The 23,010-nt window shown below is 35.5% G+C and overlaps 1 protein-coding gene across 3 annotated transcripts in view; it reads left to right on the top strand.

Annotated features, from left to right (window-relative positions):
• Nucleotides 1-23,010, top strand: part of LOC145269733 (uncharacterized) — an 88,571-nt gene that overhangs the window by 48,545 nt on the left and 17,016 nt on the right. Inside the window, exon 1 of one of the 3 annotated variants that reach the window (XR_013865216.1) lies at nucleotides 19,693-20,321. The exons of 1 other annotated variant lie outside the window; for it this stretch is intronic. The gene's annotated coding sequence lies outside the window, so the exon portion shown is untranslated. Of the gene's footprint in view, nucleotides 1-19,692; nucleotides 20,326-23,010 lie in introns of those variants that run through there. One more of the 3 variants, XR_013865218.1, reaches the window with a different exon arrangement.

The following is a 23,010-nucleotide window of genomic DNA, read 5'->3' as shown; positions in this document are numbered from 1 at the left end:
CTTATAACTCAATGAATTCTCGTAATTATTTAATATATTACTATTTTCAACATGACAAATACTAGGTACAGGCAAAAATGGACGGACAAAAATGGGGGACGTAGTTTTGAAAGCCGATTTATCATAATTTTTTGTAGGTTTCCGACTACTTTTTGATTGTATTTGAAAGATTAAGGACTAAAGTTAATTTCCAAAGGGGGAAAAAAATATTTGTACACGTGAAAAAAAAAAAGTTATGAAAATGTTTTCACGGCGAGCTACCCAATTCAGCTAAATTTTGAAGTTAAATAAATTCATTGTAAAAATCCTTTAATATTAGTTTTCTGGGTCTATTTCAAAGATAATTAGTAAAGTCCTAAAATATTGAATTAAATAAATAAAAAAAAACACCTTCTTTGTGCAAAACATAAATTAATTTGCCCAAAACCGAGTAATTCTGGCGTTCACAAAACGCAACAAACTATAATTTTGTAAACACGAACATTACGAAGACCCAAAATTTCAGGAAGTCGAAAGACTGTGAAAATGACGTCATGTAATGAAAAGGAAGAAGGAAGTTCTTTTTTTTTTCCCTAGTCGCGCATCCGTACATTCCTTTTTTGAACGTTTATATTAATTTTTGCATTTTTTAATTTAATTATTTTTCTATGTTACTATTTTTAATTTAACTTTTTTTCTTAATTATTGTTCAATATTATATGAAAAATATGTTACTGCCGGAAATTTATCTTGCTTCCAGATAAATTTGACGCTAAAGTAACCAACCTGAAAAAAAATAAAAGCATGGAATAAAAAAGTACAAGTGAGAGAACGCACGTGTTTATTATAAATCAAGATATATACTTATTCCCTTTTATATATATATATATATATATATATATATATATATATATATATATATATATATATATATATATATATATATATATATATAGGAAATTTATTACTGTGAGTCCAGAATGAGTTTACAAATTGTTTCAGCTAGAGGAAAATCCTCAAAGAGAGGAAAAAATCCAACTAGCATCGTCAGAATTCATGAATTCTGACGATGCTAGTTGGATTTTTTCCTCTCTTTGAGGATTTTCCTGACGATGCTAGTTGGATTTTTTCCTCTCTTTGAGGATTTTCCTCTAGCTGAAACAATTTGTAAACTCATTCTGGACTCACAGTAATAAATTTCCTATATACTGCTCTGACTACACATTGAGCAGTCTAGTCCGGTTTTTTTCACCACTGGTAAATATATATATATATATATATATATATATATATATATATATATATATATATATATCTTGGGGAGAAATACGAACATATAACTAACACCGGTTTCGGACACAGCGTCTCTATTTACTAGGCTTTCCATGAGGGTATAGTTAGATAAAAGTCGTTTCTTAAAGTGGGGGAAATCCAGCTCCCAAAAAATATCGAACACACTGGATTAGGACGAAAAATAAAATTACCTCAGTCTAGTAGGATTTCTTATTCGCTGACAAGGGACAGAAAATGCTATAGTTTCTCCCAACGTAAATTGCAATATCTGTGGAAATTCAACTAATGCAAGTAAAATGTAAATTATATTTCGAAAGAGGGTTACGAAAGTTACAACTTCAATTCTAAAGGTAGAAAATGGAAAGTATATACGTATTGCTTAATCTTTTTATTAAGAAAAAATATATGATAAATTGTGCGCTAGGCGTAGGTAAAATATATTAGACAAATATAAATAAAGACATTAGACGTACATAAAATGCTCAATTCAGGAATACACTAAATATAACATTCTAATCTCTATACAGACGTATTATGTTAAATTCGGGAATTTTTAGTGAGGCGAAAAATGTCGAATATTTGAAACATACAAAATTACATTACACGATTTTTAAACTCAGGACATAGTAGTCGTCGCATCTGTTAAGGGGGCGTTGAGAGACATGCCAAGTTACAACTAAGTGGGAAGGGAATTTAGTAGCTGAAATATCTATATGGGCCAGCTCTAAATACAGACGTGGGGTGCGGGGAGGTTCCAGAAAGAGTCAACAAGTGGGCCAGTGATAGGAGTGTATTTAACCCTAGCTAAGTAACGCATTGACAGAATGTTAATAAAACAGGTCTCGACCTAGGAAGGATATATTTAATTTGAAATGTATTCTGAAATAAGGGACATGAATTTGCTAAATACCGTCAAGCAATGGAAGAAAACTTAGAAAATGCCTTCAAATAAAAGCAGTAAACTTACAAAATGCTTCTAAAAAAGGGGAAATAAATTTGGAAAATGCTTTTAAATAACGGAAGAAATTCACAATAGTCAAACGAATCTGAGAGACAAGTTGATAGTGTCAGGTAGTGGAGGCAACAGAAATTTCAAGAGGTTAAATTTAATCCTAACTTGAAAGAAAAGGAATTAAAACATATCTCGATTAGAAAAGGGTACAATTAATATTCAAAGTGTCCCAAATAAGGGACAAAAATTTCCTAAATGTATTTAATAGGAAAAACAATTAGCAAAATGCATTTAATATAGGGACAAAAATTTGCAAAGTGCATTTACAGAAAGAGAATTAAAACATATCTCGATGAAAAAGGAATATACTTTATTTTCAAAGTGTTCCGAAAAAGAGAATAACAAATTTGCAAAATGTATTTAATAGGAGGAAAATAATTTGCAAAATGCATTTAAATAAAAGAAATTTTCCAAACTACTTTTACATAGAGGGGAGAAATTTGCAAAATGTCAGAAATTTATCTTGTTTCCAGATAAATTTGACGCTAAAGTAACTAACCTGAAAAGAAATGACACCATGAAACAAAAGAGGAAGGGTAAAGAATAAAATATAAAAGTCTTGCTTTGAAACGAAGTAGAGATTTTATTCACAATAAAATTAGTTGCAAATTTTTCCCTTTGCGGGCATTAAAATTTAAAAAACGCCAAGGTAACATATAATGAAAAAAATAACACTGGTTCTTATAATGAAGATGTCGTATTCATGAACAAATACTATAATACGATGCAAAATAGTATCTCCTAATCACACTCTCATATGAAATAAATTTTAGTGGCGTACTCACAAATTGAAAGCCAGTCAGGCACGTGCCTTTTCCTTTTTTTTTCTCATTTAAAGTCCTTTTAGAATTTTCTCTCCTCCATTTGCGTGCCAACCGTAGACATACAGATGGATTTCAGAAGTATGGCCGCGTCGCATGTCCGGAGTATTCTTGCCGGGTTTGCTTCTTTGTAGGAGGTTCCAAGATATCTTGTCATGTAAAATAAGGTCTTTTTTAAAATAATTACACTCCTTCAAAAATACGTGCAAAACCGTAGCCACGTAGATAGTTTTCAGAAGTATGCCTCGTCCCATGCCTGGGTATTCTTGCCGGGTTTTCTTCTTTGAAGGAGGCTCGTCAAAATTCCATTCTCAGCACCGGGCAATGAAATGAACATCCAATCTCCACGTCGGCGGAATTTCAAAAGAGAGTGAATCTCGCGCTGGGCTCGTGATGTCATCACGGAGCTAGAATTTCCCTTTTCTCCAAATTAAAGGGAGTTTCATACAAACCCAAAATATACGAAACTAAAAATCATAAATGATACGAAATACAGAAAATCATATATAAGAACCAGATAAAAAAATAATAAAAGTAAATGGGGGGGGGTGCACTATTCTTGGCACAAAAAAAATCCAACATTACGCCGAAAGTTTCACATTTTTGCGAGCAAGGAAATTATTAAAATCTTGCTTATAAAAATTATGAGAAACCCGTAATTAAAAAAAAAAGGTAGAAATATCGTTTGCAATTATAATTTTTTGTGTGAAAATATTAAATAAGTAATGCCTTATTCAATGGTAATATCGGTAGTTTGAGAAATTCATTTTTCTCCGAGTTATATAGAATTCATTAATATGGATTTAGGGTCTTTTTTCGTATTATTCCTATAAAAATTATTTTATTTTATTTTTATTGTTACAAATTACAATGCTTTATTTATATAAAAAAGCAAAAATAAATTCTTGCGTTTTTTATTTACTACTGAAAACCATAACTTTAGTAAAGGTATTTTTTGTTTAAACAAAAGGTGCTAATGCAGAGAGTAATCCGCGCTATTTTTTAAAAATCGTATTTCCACGTTTAATTAAAGTTTTATGATATGTTTTTTATTCAATTGTAAGGTTAAAGTACAGAATAGGTACAAAACACCCTCCTCTCCCCCATGTTAGAATGGCTTTTTAAATAATAACGTTATTATTTCAGTACGGATCACTCTCTGCATGAGTACCAAACAAAATAATACATTTCTACTAAGATTTAAATAAAAATAATTAGTTCATTATATTTCGTGATCATTATTTGATAAATACTGAAAATTTCATTAAAATTGGTTAATTTCCTGATTAATCAACCAATTTTAAATTTTCATTATTTGATAAATACTGAAAATTTAAAATTGGTTGATTTCCTAATTTTTGGTGATTTTTATTTTTTAAGTAAAGGAAAGAGTCAAAATGTTTATACATTTTGAGCATCGGCATTCATTCTGCACGTACCTATAACATGGAGAAAATCATAACTTTAGTAAAGGTATTTTTTGTTTAAACAAAATAATACATTTGTACTCGGATTTAAATAAAAATAATTCGTTCATTATATTCCGCGATCATCATTTGAAAAAAACTGAACATTTCATTAAAACCTACACCTAAAAACAAGAAATCCTCTAATATATTTAAGGAAACCTACTTTTACTATGTAAGTTTATTTAATATGAATACATATCGAAAATTTCAGGTAAATATGATTATTATTTGATTTTTGCTAGATTTTTCAAACATAGGTGTGTCAACGGCTTAAAACAATTTTAAAGCGTCGATAATGTGAACATGATTTTTGTCTCGCATTTTCATTATTTTTGTAAGCTGTAAATTTTTTTTAAATATTAGCAGTTTATTTGAAGCTTCTTCTTTTAAATAGTAAAAAAGTTAGGATGATAATTATAAATTAATTACAGTTTTTTTTTTTTTACACAGTGATCACCACTTATCAAGGCCCGGAAGCCACTCAGGAATAAAGGTTATTGCAGGTACATTACGTTAGTGTGGAGATTTGACGTTGACGTAGCCGTGATCAATCATTGTTTTTCGCTGTAAAAAAAAAAAAAAAAAAAAAAAAAAAAACTACTTGATCAAATGAAGTGAAATTTTTTTTTCGGAGAACTTCAGTCTATAACAGTTACGTACAATAAATTTTTTTTTTCATTATTTCCATTTTTTAATGTCGTCACTAAACTGTATAAGTACCCAAAAACGTAATTTGATTAAATAGGGTGGTGGTGGTGGTGGTGGTTGTTGTTGTTGTTGTAATAATAATAAAATTAATAATAATAATAATAATAATAATAATAATAATAATAATAATGCTTCTACACTTTATTGCCGAAATTGGAGGCGCCATTTTTTTCACGCACTTGCTGTCTAGATCCAGGGGAGACATCATTATATCAAACTATGGCCGAAGCATGAAATAAATAGCAAAAAAATTAAACTTTCGGAAAGAACTATGAAAAAAGTAAATAAAGAAAGTGAAAGAGAACATATATCCGTAATTGTTTGATTGGAAATGTTTTGATTTAATTGATGAAAACGGGAAAGTTTTTCATGGAACATTTTTTTTATTATTATTAAAAACAGAAAATGAAATGACATGTTCATAATTGTTTAAACTGGACAAGTGAAAAAAAAACATTTATTGTATAAAAAGTTATCAAAATATAATTGGAAAAACATTCATTGAAAAGTTTGCGTAAAAAAATATAATTTCAAGAAAATAATTTTGTAATGAAAGCAACATTAGTAGTAGTAGTAGTAGTAGTGTGTGTGTGTGTGTGTGTGTGTGTGTGTGTGTGTGTGTGTGTGTGTGTGTGTGTGTGTGTTTGTTTGTTTTCGATTTTAATTTTATACATGTTTTTTCGTGTTTAATTTTATACATTTTTTTAAAAATTAAAGCAACTTTAAAAGGTCAACAACAAATTAATATAAATGATTCTTTTTCTTTTTTTTTTACTGGGAATCGAAATATAATTGTAAAAGCATTGATTGAAAAGTTTGCGTAAAAAATATAATTTTAAGAAAACAATTTTGAAATGAAAGCAACATTGGATTTTTATAAAATAGTTTTTTTTTTTTTTTGTTTTTTTCAAACAAATAAATAATTTTAAGCATTTTTCTTTTAATTAAAGCAACTTTGAAAGGTCAACAACAAATTAATTTAAATGATTGCTTTTCCTTTTTTTTTAACGGGGAAGTGGGTTGTTTTATTTATTTATTTATTTATTTATTTATTTATTTATTTATTGTTTTAACTGGAAAGTGGGTCCAGTCGAGGCCGCCGAATATCTCGGCGGCCTCGTCCGGTCAAGATCAAAGTGTAGTATCTGTTCTTCAGATGCTGCACTTCAATTTCTTGTTCTCTATCAGTGGAGGAGAAATCCTTCACGACTGAGATAATTTTTATTTTTGTTCCTTTTCTCCACGTTAAAAAACGACCCTGGTGTCTAACTCTGTCCTGTGGGGAGGCATTGTAAATAGGAACTCCAAAATACTTCTTAGCGGACTGTCTCTAAACTTTTGTCGCCACATAAATTCGGCTAGATATGACTCCACCATATGCGTGTGAGTTCCACATTCTAGTTTATTTCCTTCCTTTGCCACACACCAGTGACGGTGATTTGATTCACCAGTGACACCACATACGCTCAATATGGTTTGTGGTTGCACTTGTAATTGGGTCCACAAAATTATATTGGTGATTCGATTCACACGCAAATGGTGAAATCCTTCCTGAGCCAAATTATCATATGCTTGCCAGTAATCTGACACTATTGTCGTTCCTGGTCGTATGAACTGCTTTATTACTGGAATTAATGTTCTCGCATCCCTACGGGGAACGGTTATCAGAAAACCTGATCTTGTGGCAGGTTCATATCCACCAAAAACCCATAGCTGGCGTGGTAACCTGCCAGTGAGATGTTTTCGTTTTGAAAACAAACTTTCGTCAATTTCAAAGGTGTGTCAGAAACGGCGTGAAAAATATTGAATAATTCGACCCACTGTCTTTCCAAGCTTCTAACTATTCGAAAAGTGTTATTCAACCCCTAATTTATTTTTTCAATTAAAGGAGCAAGAACCAAGGTTTCATTAAACAAAAAAAAAAAAAAAAACCGTAAAACAACAGCAAAAAAACAACAACGTGATTTAAAAAAAAAAAGAATTTTAAACTTCGGACTTTACAAGTAAATTTCTAAAAAGCACTTCTTTTTTTGTTTTAAATTTTAATACATTATTTATTGCTCTTTTATCTTCAATTTGTGATATATAAAACTTTGGTGAGTAAATTATTTACTTTTTCATTGACTTTTCAAAATGGGGGGGGGGCGTGAATTAAATCGATCCCCTGTCTTTCCAAGCTTACAGCTACTCGAAAAATGTAATTCAACCCCTATTTTTTTTTCAATTATATAAGCAATGACCAAGGTTTCATTTAAAAAAACAAAAAACAAAAAAAAACAACGTGGTTTTTTAAAAAAAGGTTTTAAATGTCGGACTTTACAGGTAAATTCCTAAAAAAACACTTCTTTTTTTGTTTTAAATTTGAATATATTATTTATTCATATTTTATCTTCGATTTGTGATATATAAAACTTTGGTACATAAATTATTTACTTTTTAATAGACATTTCAAAATGTGGGTGGGGGGGCGTGAATTAAAAAAAAAACGTTTGTCTAAAATATTATATTCGGTTTATTGGAAAGAGCATAAAATTTCACATTGACTCTGAAAATATCGTAAAAATAGAATCAATAGAAAAATTTTGATAGATTTTTAAAGTTTAAAAATTGAAAAATACTGAACTCGTAAAATTTAAATTTCATTAGTTTTTTTTTTTAAATAAAAAAAATAATATTTGTATTACTTTTAAAACAACTTTAATAGTTTATTTTGGAAGTATAATCCATAAAGAAAATAAACAACCTACTTTTAAAAGAGAAATTACAAGTTTTTTTATATTTTATTCGCAGTTTCGTGTTAGGGGTGTCAAAAATTCCCCAAAAATTCTGATATCACTCACCACCAATTTGCTAAGTGTGTCGCATGAACTACTCGACGCACAAGTCCCGCATGAACATGCGCCAGTCTGCAATTGTCACTGGCGACTGTATTCCGCACTCGGCACTGACCGTTTTGAAAGTTGCATTTTGTTTGGCCCAGAGATATACAAACAAAACTAATCTTTTAATAGGTACATGTGACCCTGCAAAGAAGCTGACATGCCTTATTGTTTTGCTCTTGTTTCATTGTGAATGGGAACAGCGCTATTTAAAACCATCACGGAATTCCCTTGCAGGTGAAGCGAGGTGCTCGCTGGGCAAAACAACAAACAGCTCACTTAAAAGTAATTTTTCAAAAACATTAATAAGAAAACAAATATTTAGAAAAATTAATTAAAAACAAATAATCAGACGTGGCTTGTTATAAGAGGTGTAAATTTATTTGCCCTGGTGTATCACACTCGTGTTTATTTTGAGTCCGAAAAAAAAGAAGAAGAAATCCTTCCCGACTGGTCAAATGTTTTTGGCGTTAAGTTGGAAAGAAACGATAAATTAATTTTCTTTAGAAAAGCCGTTCGGGTAAGGAGCAGAGTGAATAGATAAGAAGAATGTTTTTCTTTTTTTTGTGTGGTTTCACCATTGGGACCGGCACAGGATGTATCACGCACGAGCGACAGAGCATGGCAGTAACGCGTCTTACTCCTCTGGTGTTCGCGAGCAAAAAGAGAGCGAGAGACTCCTCAAATTTAGCGCCACGGCTTTTTTTTGTCTTTTTTTGGAGCTCTCCGGAAACGGTGAATGTTCAATGTCACTGTCAAAATGAATCTGACTATCACAAACTATTTGAACCTCGTCATCGTCAACCACGGCCACCGAGAGTAAGAGAGGAGGTGGTAGAGGGGCGGGACGCCAACACCACCCCTACCCCTCAACCGCCCTCCTCCCCTATGTAAACGGAATTGTGAAATGTTAAACGGTATTCTGCTCGGTAAATGTTGGCGCCTTACTCATGGAAAAACGGTTAATTAAACTGCAGAAGCATCTGCTAAACTACACAAGTGCTATAATTGAATACTCCCACAAAAAAAGAACGAAAAACATCACCTGTTAAACTACACAAGTTCTATAATTGAATACTCTCCCCTCTATAAAAGAACTGAAAACATAAAAATGTTTTTGTAAACTCCTGAAAAGTTTTTTTGGATCAATTAAAAAGCATTAAAAACTATGTAAAAAAAAATGAACCACATTTAAAAATTTTTTTATTATTTCAAAAGGCCGCTAAAAAGATTCCTCTGCGATATGATAAGTCACTTCATTACGCACATGAACGCATAGGTATGTAAGAAACTGACCTTACGAATGCGTGAAATATATTGAATAATTCGACCCTCTGTCTTTCCAAGCTTATAACTATTCAAAAAATGTAATTCTTGGGCAAAAAAGTAACACATTCTCACGGAAATTAATGTTTCCAAAAATATGAATATTGTGTGTCTTTTTTTTTTTTCTTGTTATTGTTGCGAAATCTAACAGCGGAAAAATTAATTTTCATTAAAAAAAAAAAAAATGATAGCTACTTCTAGTTTTTAACAATTTCAATAAGAAACAATATTATAATGCCACAGTTATTACTGTAATTTAAGACGGACCGAGTTACTTCCCTTGACGGAGTTACTTCCCTTGACTCCATGCTGTTAATTTATCTAAACCTTTGAAATTTTTCGAAAACTATTTTCGTTAATAATAAATTTTCAATCCTATCGTTTTTTCGTAATTTTTGGATATTTTCATTACAACTCGGTATCACACCATTGTTTCACTTGAAATCCAACATTTCAATTGTCAAATTTCGCTACAATAACGAATAATCAAATATTTTCACAGAAATTAACGAAGGCTAACAGTTTAAAACCAATAAAGGACAAGTAAAGACTAAAGTGATTTTCAGAAATTTTGGACTGTTTTAATGTTTCCAAGTTCCTACTAATTTTCTCTCAACTTAACAAAACATTAAACATTTTGTTGCAAAGAGGTTTTCAGAAGTACACGCGGCACGTAATATTAGCACGGTTTTCAGACTGTGTCAGTAAATAAAGGTATATCACACGAAACTGAAGGAACGAAGAGACTTTATTCTTGAGCGTACAAAACAAATCTCCAAACAAAACTGCACAGGTAAACACAAACATGTAAGGACAGACGACAACTGAAAATAACACCGTCATGTTGAGTTGTCTCCCTTGACTGCTATGCGGTCATAATTCAATACTTGCGTGACACATTTTTTTTTTCTTTTCTCAAGATAAGAGCTCATAGAGTCAGTCACGAAAGGTTAGTAACATGGGACAAGATCAAAGTGTAGTATCTGTTCCGACAGATGCTGCAAAGCTAAGACTAGCAAAGACCATATGTGGGGGTAACCCCACATATCTGAACTTGGTCAAGGTAGGGATCACTCTACGTACGACCACAGTTACTATCCAGCTCCCATTTCCCACATCTCGGGAGCTGGATCGCCCTTTCCCTCCCCCTCCCTCTCTCTCCACATTAAAAAACGGCCTTATGCCTAATTTTCTCCGTGGGGAAGCAAATAAATACAAAGATCAAAATGTAGTATCTGTTCTTCAGATGCTGCAAGCTATGACTAGCTATGACTAGCAAAGACCAGATGTGGGGGCAACCCCACATGCCTGATCATTAACCGGCTCCCATTTCCCACCTCTCGGGAGCTGGTCCCCTTTTCCCCTTCCCCCTCCCTTCACTCCTCACATTAAAAATCGGCCTTGTGCCTAATTTGCTCGGTGGGGGAGCAAATAAATACCATCTGTTCTTCAGATGCTGCACTTCAATTTGTTGTTCTCTGTCAGTGGAGGAGAAATCCTTCACGACTGAGACAATTTTTATTTTTGTTCCTTTTCTCCACGTTAAAAAGCGACCCTTGTGTCTAACTCTGTCCCGTGGGGAGGCATTGTAAATAGGAACATAGTTATTCAGGTAGGATCGTTTTGCCCTACGTCTGGGGGAGGGGGGTCAAGCATGTCTGTTTATTGACCATCAACGAGATAGGGTATGTTGTGTCTGTTCCGTGAGAGGAGTCGACTGGAATCTTCTTCTTAGTAATAATAAGGGGTTGGCTGGTTGGTTGACTGCTTAGTAGTAACGCATTGTCGCTGGTTACACTGCTAATCGTCTCAGGGATGGAGGGCTGGTATGCAAGGGCAGGTGGCTATCTTCTTTATCACTATCATCTCGATGTGCAGGACTAATCCTTGGACTATTACCTGGATGTGAAGGGAATCATTTTTGTGGCCCTTGTATGCAATGGCCCTTAACTGGGAGCCGGCAAACTTTCAAATGTACATCCACTCATCTTGTTTGGATGAAACTAAGTATCGCTGACGTCCTTTATTTTTTGATAGGTCGCTATGAAGTTACACAATGTCTCCGACATTCACCTCCATACAAGGCCTATGTGAGCAGTTGGGAGCCTTAAACCGCCGACTGTAAACATGGATGGCCTTGCGCCTACGATGCTCCTCTTCTTTAATATCCATATCATTGAAGTGGATGCATTCATTGGAAACTGGTCCCTGTGATGCAAGATTTCTCTGGAGGGGCAATCCAAGTGATCCAAACCTACAATTTAACATGCAACATGCAACAGAGAGTGAGACTGTAGATTTATGTGAATCAGTTGAATCCAACTTGGGGATTCCTCATGGGACAACTTGAACAGCCTTTTCAGCAAGGTTATAATTTTAGTTTTTAGTATTACCGATCTCTGTTGAGATATAATGAGTGAGCAGAACGTCATCGTTTTTAGGGATTTGAAGCTAGGGGGGGCGGAGTCTGTCGTTATGACAACAGGTGGATTAATGATCAGACTGATTGGCAAGCAGGTCTTTAGAATAGCCTTCCGCAACATGTCCCTTCCTCATTTTGGAAAAATGAGTGCAACAGTATAAGAACTCCTGTAAGACAAAAATCAGTTATCTATTCCTCTTGATGATATCAGTAGTGAACCTAAGCCCGAGTGCATTTGGGGGTGGGGGAGGCTTCACAGGACTGAGAAACAGCTACAAGTGGGGAAATGCTCAATGAAGGTGACATGAGGATACAATTTTGTTCGCATCTTCAGCCAGATCTAAGCCACAGGAATTTCGGTTCACTACCTGTTGCATCTGGTGATTGGTAGCGTGTCCTAGTTTAATATGCAGCACTTTCAGTAAAGCATGTTGCGGGACAATAATTGCATCTCGTTGTGGGAGAAGAGGATCCTTTCGACAAACAACTACAAGGTCACCCCGGGCTAATGTGGCGGTTGAAGATATCTTTCCACATTCTTAATGTCATTAAGTCGCTTTGAAGGGTGAGTTCCCTGCATCAGGTGTGCTCGTGTTCGTCTAAGGTCTCGACATTCATTTTGAATTTCTTTCCATGCAAGATGGCTGGTATATGGTAGGTTCTAGGGTCCCTTAATTATCTCCACAGGAGAAATCCCAAACACAGCGGCCTCCTCCTACACCCACAAGAAGAAACAGACCTGACATATTGTATAACACAATCAGCCGGTCACTGGCATGTAACTGGCTTTACGTGTTACACTAAATGTCTTAGAAAGGGTCTCATGAAGATGTGAAGATGGCCAGTCATTAGGGTCTGTGTACCAAGAAGAAAATCATGATTTCTTCACCCTGATGGCATTCTGGTTGGAATCTTCTTTCTTCATCCTCCGGACTGCTTCGTTGTTTAATTGGAGGCATTTATGGTAAATACAATAAAACACACAACACGACACAATCGTAATATTTATGAAACATAATTAACTATTTATTTTAAATTAAGTATACACTATATATTACAAAAACAATTTACACTACATATCCTAAAACTAACTATGCTGAACTAGTGTTGAGGGGGGGGGGTCGTCCCCTCTCGTTCACGGAGAGACAGACATATGCGTGCTTACCCCATCTTGTCCAGACGAAAAAGAGGCCAATCAAGAAAGGGAATTCTGGGATTGCATTTCTGTGTATCTCTATGCTTATGGCCAAATCACCACCCGGCCACGCTGAAGAGTGCGTTAGCAACTGTGGCACTGAGATAAGTGCCACAGTTGGATGTCTGCACTCAAGAGCATTTACAGCTGGCAAAACCAGCAGGCAAGTTTGCTCTGCCCACAAGCTGTTGGATAGAAGCCTGGAAACAGCAGAGCATCGAGAGGAACAACGTTCATCTGAGGCCTCGTCACAACTTTTCATAGCCTGAACACAGGGCTTGCTCTCAGTGGGGACCGGGATGATGTTCTGACTGCATCAGGTATGAGCCAAAATGTTTGATCGCTGCAGCAATAGCCAATGCCTGGACGTCACATGGTAACCAGGTTGTTTGATGTTCGAGTGGGATTGCAGAAAAATAACCACAGAGCAATAGTCTCCCTCCTCTGTCTATAGACATCAGGGCACCAATGCTGTGTTGTCTTACAAAACCGTCAGTCATGATCCATAACTGGTCAGCAGGACTAGGTACATGAATGGTTTTTGCCTAAGTCAGGTGTTTTTGAGCAGCGAAGAATACGTCATGTAAGTTGCCAGACCAGTTTACAGCATCCTGTGTCTCTTTTCCTGCAGTGGCTTCATCTAAAGGGCTAAGGAAGTTGGAATAGTAAGAAAGGACATGGTTTAAGACCTTGTAGGAGCTTATTAATGATTTTAGATCCTTCACCGTCTTGGGCGGTTGATAGGAGCTAACTGTAGCAATACAGTGGGGCCCAGCTAACAAGGATCCCTCTGACCATATCCATCCAAAGATGGTTGGTAGCTTAGGACATATGGTTTTGCTGGCAGATAGTCTTTAATTAGTCACAGATAGAGTTGCGAGAACTCTCCACCAAACTGATGATAGGTCTTCAATGCTGTTCCCTCCACAGTAAAGATCATCAGCAAACTTTGCCACATATTCCTCCGCCAGCAAATCACTGAGCACTCTACACTTTAGTTCCCTTTTTTTTTTTTTTACACAGTGGTTACCACTTATCAAGGCCCGGAAGCCACTCAGGGATAAGGGTTATTGCAAGTACATTACGTTAGTGTGGAGATTTGATGAAGTGTTTACTTAAGGAGGCGGTTCATTAGGAATTTGTTAACGTTGGACTTGAAGACATCCAAGTTGTAGTCAGGTGGAAAGCAGGCAGACGGAACAGAGTTCCACAGGCGTGCAGTTCTAAGAAAGAAGCTTTGTTCATGGAATCCACGTTTTAATTTAGGCACAGATAAAGAGTGGGGGAAATTTTTCACAGTGGATTCAGCTAGACGGGTGTTTTTCATGAAAGATTGGTGAGGGGGGACCAGAGATTGGAGTTCAGATGAGCACCTGCCATGGAAATAACGATAAAACAAGGATAGGCTCGCAACGTCTCTTCTATGGGAGAGAGGTTGCAGGGTAGAGAAAAGGGCATCCCCCACTAAGCCACAAAGTCTATTTTGTGCTCTGTTTCTAATCCTAGCATACCCATTGTGCATCTTGTATAGACACGCATGCCACTAAAAGAGGGTAACAGTACCACAATATTTCATGGATTCCTTTGCCAAGAGGATCTAATTCAGGGTGACCCCCCAAAAAACAGGACATTCAATTGTTTTTCTGAGCATTTTACAGTCAACGGAGAAAAAAAGTCCAAAGACCCTAGTGTTTTGATGTGATGTTTTGAATATAATAAACTAGTTATGACCAAAGTTTTATTTCATTCGGACAAAACACTAAGAAACAGGGGCTAATTAGAGTTGGGGCCCGTTTTTTTTTGGGGGGGGTCCCCCTGTATAAGGTGATAGTGAGGTCGGTTTTAATAATCCATCGCCACTGACCTATCTTCCTTAGAGTTGAGTCAATGTTCGGCATGGCTGAGACTTCGCATAGCGAGAAATGCTAGCAAATGCAGTAACTAGACGATGTCCTCCCTTAGGCTTTGTGACATACTCCACTACTACTACTGGACAGGAAAATACATTAATGTGTTCTAACTCCTCGAACTTAAGTTGCAGGTCTCAGAGTCTGTTTTCATTGTATAGCGGAAGTCGACCTCGAAGCTGGGGCGGCTGTGTAGGACTCATGTTAATGGAAGCCTTGAAGTGATAAAATGAGCCACTATACCCAGGTAGATCCTCTCCAAAAACCTTTTTAAAAACTCAGAATTAAGCTGCTGAAATTCAGCTTCTATGCAGAGGATAACATGTCATATGGGTCGATGACCACACAGGAAGCGATGTTGTTGTCATAGGGTTTGCTTGAAGTTGGGTAGGTGCTTGCATGTCAGAAGATGTTGTTGTTGGAATGAACGTGGATATAGCTTGGCAGATGTTTTGTGATTTACGTATTTGTTGTGGTTCACTGGTGTTGTTGACAAGACTCTCCCTGCCTCCTACATTCCTTGTGATTATGAGTACTGGGCAAGGTTTAACTTATACTATGCAGCCTGAATCCCAGTGAGGCTCAATGGAAAATTCATCATCCTCATCATCATGTGCGTACTTGCCAGGCCACACTTTGGTTTGTTAGAGTGGGGTGGGGTTAGAGTTAGGGTGGCGTATGCAAAAACATGAGTATATCTGACCAGTCTCATGTAGTAAAGCCATACCTGAATTGTGTGTCACGAATCCATATCTCAAACTTAGTAGGTCTCACTGACAGGTCATTACTGTTGGAATTTTTTCTGTTTTTACACCAACAATTGTATCCCCCCCCCCTATGTATATACTTAATAGCCCTGATGAATTGTTGTCCCTTTACCAGGAAGCTGGCAAAATAATGTTAGAAGGTAATTTTCTACTAAGGTCCTGCAACTCTAATAATGAGCTGTTGAGATCTCATATGAAAAAAGATGGGAGTTTGGTAGTTCACAATTCCTGTTTCGAGAAGGTACTAGGATATTTATATGATCCTAGTGCCGATAAGATTAGTGTTTCCTGCAGTGCCCTCCGTACTGCTGCAAGTACCAAGCGAGAGATACTTTCACAAAACTCTAGTGCTTTTGATCCTTTGTCGCTTTGTCTCCCAATTACAATTAAGGGGAGACTGCTCTTACGAGAGCTGTGGAAATTGAAGTTGGGCTGGGATGCTCAGATTCCGGCTAAATATCTGTCTGCATGGAATATTTTATTTGAAGATACGCAACTGAACTCTCTGGAATTTCCTAGATACGTGGTGGATAGTTCGGCTCCTGCTCCACTGGTGGTGTTCTGTGATGCCTCTCAGAAGGCCTATGGGTTTGTGGCTTATACGGTGCAGGGGTCCTCTCAGAATTTGATATTTGCCAAGTCAAAGGTGGCTCCTTTAGCAAGTAGAACTTTGCCGACCTTGGAGTTGTTGTCGGTTTATTTGGCTCTAAAGTGCCTCCCTAGCTTACTAGAATCTTATCCGGGTATGGTGTTCTCGGACATCTCTGTAGCGGTTGATGCACAAATTGTTTTGTCTTGGGTGTTGTCCGATACCTTCAAGACTAAAAACCAGCTTGTAAAAAACAGGGTAAAAGATATTAAGCAGAATGTGGGTGTGATAAGAGAAAAATATCTTGTGGACATTAGATTTAGATACGTCCTCATGTCGGATAACCCTGCTGACTTGATCACGAGAGGTATTGCTCTGAAGAAATTTAAGACCCAGCTCGGATTCTGGCTTTATGGACCTGCCTGGTTGGCAGATGACTGTGTTAATTGGCCCATTAGTGAGCTGAATTGTTTGAGTGCTGACAATCGCATAGTTGTTCTGTCTAATACCGTTCAAAAGGTGGGGCCAGCCCCTGAAGAAGGAGGCTTAATTGGTTTGGAGAGATATTCTTCGCTCGCTAAACTAATGAGGGTGACTACTTATTTGTTTAGATTTGTAAATCGGTTGAACAAGTGTGATAGGGACCCTGCACTGTGTGCTAAGTTATATTTGTTCAGGCATGTGCAGTCGCAGTTTTTCTCTGAGGAAAAGCAGTTTTTGTTGAATCCGCAAGGCAAACAGGTGCCTCATTTAGTTGCGGATCTAAACTTGTTTATAGATGCTGAGGGTTTGATTAGAACCCGAGGAAGGATGGGTAAAACCGAGTTTTATGATTATGAGGTTTTGTACCTATACTGCTGCCGAGAAATTCACACCTTACATACCTTGTAATCTTAAACAGTTATTTGGACTGTAAACATCTGGGTATTGCTGCCACACTTAACAAATTCCGTTTGTCTGGTTTCTGGGTGCTCAGGGCAAGGCAAGCAGTTAAAACTTCAATTTCCTCGTGTAGTTTGTGTCGGAAATATAACTCTATTTCCTTTAGATACCCTAAGGTGACAAATTTGCCTAAACATAGGGTTAATTTGATTCGACCTTTCCTGCATACAGGAGTGGATTTTACGGGTCATTTATGGATACGGACCGAGAGTGGAGATTAGAAGGTCTATCTCCTGTTTTTTACATGTTTAAGTGTTTGAGCTGTCCACCTGGAACTCATCGATGATATGAGTACGCATTCGTTTGTGTCAGCTATGATTAGCTTTGTCAACATTTATGGTATTCCTACGCATTTGTATTCGGATAATGCTAGATCCTTTGTAGCAGGTAGTAGTCTGTTTGAGAGGATGTATACCTCCGATGAATTCTCCGATCGATTGGGAAAGTACAACATTAAACATTTGGCGATACTCATGTATTCCCCCTGGTTTGGCAGTGTCTGGGAGAAATTGATCAAGACTGTTAAACTGTGCCTATACAAGTCTATAGGTCGGGGTAGAGTCGATTACTTCGATTTGTTAACTGAGATGTCTGATATACAAAATGCTGTAAATTCTAGACCTCTCACATATAGATGTTGAGGTGATTCTGGTTTGGAAGTCATTATCCCCAATAGTTTCATTGGCCCAAATTATAATGGTGAGGTCTTCCTTAGAACAAACAAAGATGTGTTCATGGATGAACCCCCTGCAAGGACGAGCCTTGTGGAAGCATTGGATTCGCGGGAACTACTATTGAAGGATTTCCGCAGAGTCTAGCACCAAGAATACCTACTCAGTTTGCGCGAACAGAGTAAGGACTTGTACCAGAATAACTTTCATAATATTATTCAGGTTGATGACGTTGTTCTGGTGAAGAATCCTGCTAAATCTCGGCCTTATTGGTACTTGGGTAGGGTATTGGAACTCGTGGGAGGAGATGATGAAAATGTAAGATCTGTTAAATTGAGGAGGTCAGATGGTGGAATTCATAGCCATTTGCTAAAGCACCTGTACCCTCTGGAGTTGAGCTTCCTCCTAATGAGAACACTAATGAAACAGTTACCCCTGTTGATCAACCTACGGACCAAGGTGTTAGATGTGGAAGACCTCAAAGACGCAGAAGGAGGAGGTCTGATAATGAACATGATTTTTTGTGGTATTAGACCAAGCTAGTTGTCGTTGTTGTTTTGATTTTTTTTTTATCTGAACATGTCTCAACAGTACATCGTGTGGTATTGTGAAAATTTTCGTATTGTAAATTTTACACGTGTCATCCAACTGTAGCTTGACTGCCATTTCCTGTTGTTGGAGAATGTTGGAATTTTTTCTGTTTTTGCACCAACAATTATATCCCCCCCCCTGTGTATATACTTATATTTTTGGTATTATTTTAGAAAAAGCGTGAACTCGAACTGGTAGATAAAAATATATTGTTTTTGTAGATTTCGCTGTGCTAAAAAAGAATCTGAAAACCGTATCCGTCGCAAATTAATAGTTTCGGAGATATTAATATTTTCATAATGGATTATTTTCTTTATAAAATCAGCTATAATGGTGGAAGTCGGCTGATTACGCATGCGCACAGACCGAAGAGAAATCACATTTATTTTTAAAAAATCAAGATTTTATTTGTTTCCGTAAGTAAAAAATAAATATCACAACGCATCGTTGTATTCGTTCACGTGCGCACGAGCGTAAAATGACTTGTAACATTGTGGATGAATTTTTAGCGGGCATTTTCAAAACAAATTTGGTTCATTTTTGTTACGTAGTTTTTATTGCTTTTTAATTGATCTAAAAAAATTCAGTTTTCATGAGCAGTTTAAAAAAACATAACCGTTTTTCCGTAAACAACGTGCCGAAATTTATCGAGCAGAGTAATGATTAACATTTCACAAAAATTCTGTGTTTACATTAGAAGGGCGGAGGGGGCGGGGGTGGCCGCAACACCGCCGCCCCCTCCGTCCTGCCAATGTAAACACAGAATTTTTATGAAATGTTAATCATTACTCTGCTCGATAAATTTTGGCACATTACTTATGGAAAAACGGTTAATTAAACTGCAGAAACACCTGTTAAGCTATACAAGTTCTATATATGATTACCCCCCCACACCCAAAAAAGAACAAAAACAAAGATGTTTTTTTTTGTAAACTGGTCGTGATAACTTACTAACAGCATTAATTTTACCTTAAAATGATTTTTTTTTTTAATGAAAATATTTCTTGTAATTTAAAATGTCCGCCATATATACATGCGCCTTATGAATTGTCACGTGACTATCGCACATGCGTAGCATAAATGAAGTCAGTGAAATGGCCTCTGTGGGCATGCGCAATCAGCCGACTTACGCCATTATAGCTGATTTTATAAAGAAAATAATCCATTGGGAAAAATATTAATATCTCCGAAACTATTAATTTGCGACGGACACGGTTTTCAGATTCTTTTTTAGCACACCGAAATCTACAAGAAAAATAATTTTTTTCTTCTAATTGGAGTTCACGCTTTTTCTAAAATTTTACCTTATTTTTATGCTAGTTCATGATTTCTATTTCTATTTATTGTTTTGGGTTTCGTATCCTTTTCTGTACGAAACTACCACGATTTTGAATAAAACATTGCTAGCTCCGTTGTGCTGAGGTCTAAGAGAAGAGGCCTTTCTTTTCGAATTCGCCAGCTAGGCAGGAGGAGGACGTGCAAGTGCATCCCATAAGCTGAGCGTGAATCATAAAGCCTTTCCCTTCAATGAGAAGAACTCTGTACAACACAGTAAACGCGACGAGGCGGTTCTCCTTTCAACTTCTATTGGGCACTGCTGCGGAGAGAGTGTTTTCAGGGAAAGAAACTTAAATTCAAAGAAGTGATACAAGCTTCACAGACCCTTTCCACAGACTTGGAGCAAGCAGCTTAGCAGCGAGCCTTTAATTTAACGAACTTAAAAGGTGCTTGAACTTTGAACATTATTTTTGTGAGTACGTTCTTTTATTTAAGACTTTATTTCGGAAGTACTTTTACTTTTTAATATTTTCTGTGGTAGTCGAGTCGGGTTAACAAACGACCCTTCCTTTAAAAAATTGTTTTATATAGAAGAACCAGCATTTTTTGTTTTGTTACTGTAATATTGCGAGCGTGTTTTGTCTTCGTTATCTTGGCGTTTCTTAATGCCGGCAAAGGGAAACAATTTGCAACCGTTTTTCTGTAAATAAAACCTATTTTTCATTTCAAACAAGACCTGTGTTAACTTCTTTACCCCCATTTCTTTTTTGATTTTATCCTCTTTTTTTGCTGGCTTTGTTCACGCGTCGAATTTATCTGGAAGCAAGATAAATTTGGGTTTGTATTACTGTACACATAGATTCGAAAAAGTTGTCAAAAAACAAATATATAACAAATAAATGTTATCAAAGGCAAGATAAGTTACTTTTCCACCTAACTGGATATATTTTTCGTGTTTATATTCAATGTAACATGTTTATTCAGCTCGAAAAACAGTGTTTACCGATGTATTGTAAAATTTAAGATGGCGCCTCCGCCTCACCCCCTCTTTAACACGGTAAGTTTGGGAAAAGATGTTATAAATAAAAAAAAACTAGAAAAAATACTATTAAAAACTCGTCACGGTAACATATATTGAGCGAGTTTTTAACAGTATTTTATCCAGTTTTTATTTATTTATTTATTTATAACACCTTTTCCCAAACTTACCGTGTTAAAGAGTCAGACGCCATCTTGAATTTTCCAATACATCGGTAAACACTGTATGGTTTTCGAGCTCAATAAACATGTTACATTTAATATAAACACGAAAAATATATCCAATTACGTAGAAAAGTAACTTATCTTGCCTTTGATAACATTTATTTGTTATATATTTGTTTTTTGACAACTTTTTCGAATCTGTGTACAGTAATACAAACCCATAAATTTCGACGTTTTTGCAAATTGTATTTTACCCCATCCCATAGCGCCGTATGAATGCGTACACGTGCCTCCTTTTAGAGACTTTTAGATTTCTGTCCTGCTGTTATTTTAACAAGGGTTAAATTGGCCTGTTTTCACAAGCCTGCGACGCTGACGCTACCCCCCCCCTTACCCATTTAGCCTACTGCCTCCTTTCTGTGGTCTTGTTCGAATTAGAAAGTGTTTTTTTGTATTTCCCTTTTTTGTTGCTGGCGAACATGAATTTATTTTAAACTTTTGTATTTTTAAATTTTGTTGGTCTAATTATTGTAAACCTCACGATGTCGGTCGATTCATCTTCATCTTTCCTTGTTAGGAAACGAAGTTCGGTAATCTCCAAAAATACCGTTAGGGCTTACAACATGGCCGCCAGAAGAGTCAACAAAAAACTGCGAATAAAATATATAAAACTCGTAATTTCTGTTTTTAAAGTGGGTTGTCAATTTTCTTTATGAAATATACTTCCAAAATAAACTATTACAGTCGTTTAAAACATAATAGAAGTATTATTTTTTTATTTTTTAAAAACAATGTTTACAAAATGTCTACGCACGTTCCTAGACATTTTGTAAACATTGTTTTTAAAAAATAATACTTCTATTATGTTTTAAACGACTGTAATAGTTTATTTTGGAAGTATATTTCATAAAGAAAATTGACAACCCACTTTAAAAACAGAAATTACGAGTTTTATATATTTTATTCGCAGTTTTTTGTTGACTCTTCTGGCGGCCATGTTGTAAGCCCTAACGGTATTTTTGGAGATTACCCGAAGTTCTTACAAAGGCAGAATTGTGACTGCCTTAGGCTTACTAAAGTCAAGGGGAGAAAGTTTGTCCAGGGATTATTTTCAATCCGAGAGAGCCATTTCTTTCTTAATTTTATCCTTATTTTTATTTATTTATTTTATTTTATTTTATTTTTATTTTTTGCTGGCTTTGTTCGGGCGTGGAATTTATCTGGAAGCAAGATAAATTTCGACATTACTGCACATGAATGGAACACCAACAACAATCTCAGTATCAAGCTGATAAAAATAAAATCAGTTCCGAAATATTCATTTCATTAAACAACATTAAACACTAAATTATCTAAATTAAAATTTGAATAATTTCCACAGTTTAACTAAAAAAAAATTAATATTAAAAAATCAATCCCAAAATATTAATTTAAACAACATAAAAATTCATATGATTAAATTAAATCAAGGGATTTTTACTTTGGCATCCCCATTGTTCTGCGAAACTGAACATGGCGGTGTATGTGGGGGAAAAAAAAAAAAAAAAAAAAAAAAAAAAAAAAAAATCGTCCCCGGCAATGTTTTAAGTCAAACGTCAAAGTGATTGTAAAAAAAAAAATCGTTTTTTTATTAAAAACAAAATTTTAATAAAAACGAGGTGTTTTTGTTTTTTTTTGTTTTTTTTCACTTACATAAAAATAGACTTTATAGATCTTTTATAAAAACATTTTTTAATTTATTTAACCAATTTTTTTTTTTTTTTTTTTTACATTTTTCTTGTATTTAATCAAGCATCATAAAAAAACGTATCCAATAATACACGAGTGACAAATGGGAAAATAAATAATTCTTTTTTTGTTCTTATAACTAAATCTGGGTTTGTATCAGTGATCACTGTACACATAGATTCGAACAAGTTGTCAAAAAAAAAATATATAACAAATATTATCAAAGGCAA

Source organism: Euprymna scolopes, chromosome 45 (genome assembly GCF_053919585.1).
Source record: "Euprymna scolopes isolate OS-2025 chromosome 45, ASM5391958v1, whole genome shotgun sequence".
NCBI lineage: Eukaryota > Metazoa > Mollusca > Cephalopoda > Sepiida > Sepiolidae > Euprymna > Euprymna scolopes.
Note: the sequence above shows the minus strand (reverse complement) of the source record. Positions and strands in the feature narration are given on the sequence as shown.